Source organism: Sciurus carolinensis, chromosome 11 (genome assembly GCF_902686445.1).
Source record: "Sciurus carolinensis chromosome 11, mSciCar1.2, whole genome shotgun sequence".
NCBI lineage: Eukaryota > Metazoa > Chordata > Mammalia > Rodentia > Sciuridae > Sciurus > Sciurus carolinensis.
Genome location: NC_062223.1, coordinates 62,460,525 through 62,461,791, shown reverse-complemented (window position 1 = coordinate 62,461,791; position 1,267 = coordinate 62,460,525). Strand labels below are relative to the sequence as shown.

Here is a 1,267-nt window from a genome sequence, read left to right as displayed (position 1 = left end):
TATAAAGCAAGTCTGTTCCTTGTGCTTTATCTTTTTTGTACATGCTTATTTCCCCTTTCATGTTCTGCCATTATGATACCCTGAGCAGACACTGACCACTGTTAAGCCCTTGGATTTTCCAGCCTCCAGAACCATGAACCAAAATAAACCTCTATTCTTTATAAATCACCCAGTCTCATGTATTCTGTTATAACAACAGAAAATGGACTGAGAGAAGGTACAAAACAGAAGTTTGAAGTCCAAGTGAAAGAAATGATGCCCATAGTCAGGTACAAAAGATAAGCAAAACCAAGAAACTTTCTGCAAGCGAAGAAGTATTCACAGTAAAAACCACAATCTTTGGAGCAATACCATGATCACTGGCAAGAATAAGAGACTTACAAAAGGTGTAAAAAGGCAGACAAGAAGAAAGTGTTTGACATGTTCTCTAAGAAAGATTGGTATGATATGAAAGCACTGGTTATGTTCAATACAAGAAATATTGGGAAAATATCAGTCATGGGGATTCAAGGAACCAAAAAATTGCATCTTATGGCCTCAAAGGTCATGTGTGTGAAGAGAGCCTTGGTGAGCTGCAGAATGATGAATTTGCATTTATAAACTTTTAAGTTAACTAATGAGGATGTGTAGGGCAAAAACTACCTAATTTCCATAATATGGATCTTACCAATGACAAAATGTGTTTCATGGTCAAAAAATTGAGAGACCACAATTGAAACTTAGGTTAATATCAAGACTACTGATGGTTATATGCTTCACCTGTTATATGTTGGTTTTACTAAAAAATCCAATAATCAGATACAGCAGGGCTCTTCCTCTCAGCACCAACAGGTCCACCAACTCCAGAAGATGATAGAAATCATGACCTGGGAGTTGCAGGCAAATGACTTGTAAGAACAAGCTGATCCCAAACAGCAAGATGGATATGAATCGCCATTCCAAGAATCTTTTAAATTCAGATTTTTAATAGTGACCGCAAGTCCTATTTATGAAAAAAATTTAATTAAAAAAATCACAATCTTTGTCTACTTTTCCTACACATTTCTCCATTTGGAAAACTCTGCTTTGAGATAACATGTGAAGAAGAGGAGTAGCTCACCCCAAGCCATGCCCTGAGGGAGAGGTAAGGCTATAAATGGCAGAATGAATTGCAAGATCAGAAACCTAGGGTCTGGAAAAAGGTTGAGAAATGTGTCCTTGCTTCAGGACCAAGGTTAATAACAATTGAAAATGGAGAAGATTCAACTTTATGTGACTTTTAAATTTA

General features: G+C 36.6%; 1 pseudogene; it reads left to right on the top strand.

Annotated features, from left to right (window-relative positions):
* Window positions 1-352: 352 nt before the first annotated feature.
* Window positions 353-894, top strand: LOC124959492 (40S ribosomal protein S3a-like; annotated as a pseudogene).
* Window positions 895-1,267: the final 373 nt, after the last annotated feature.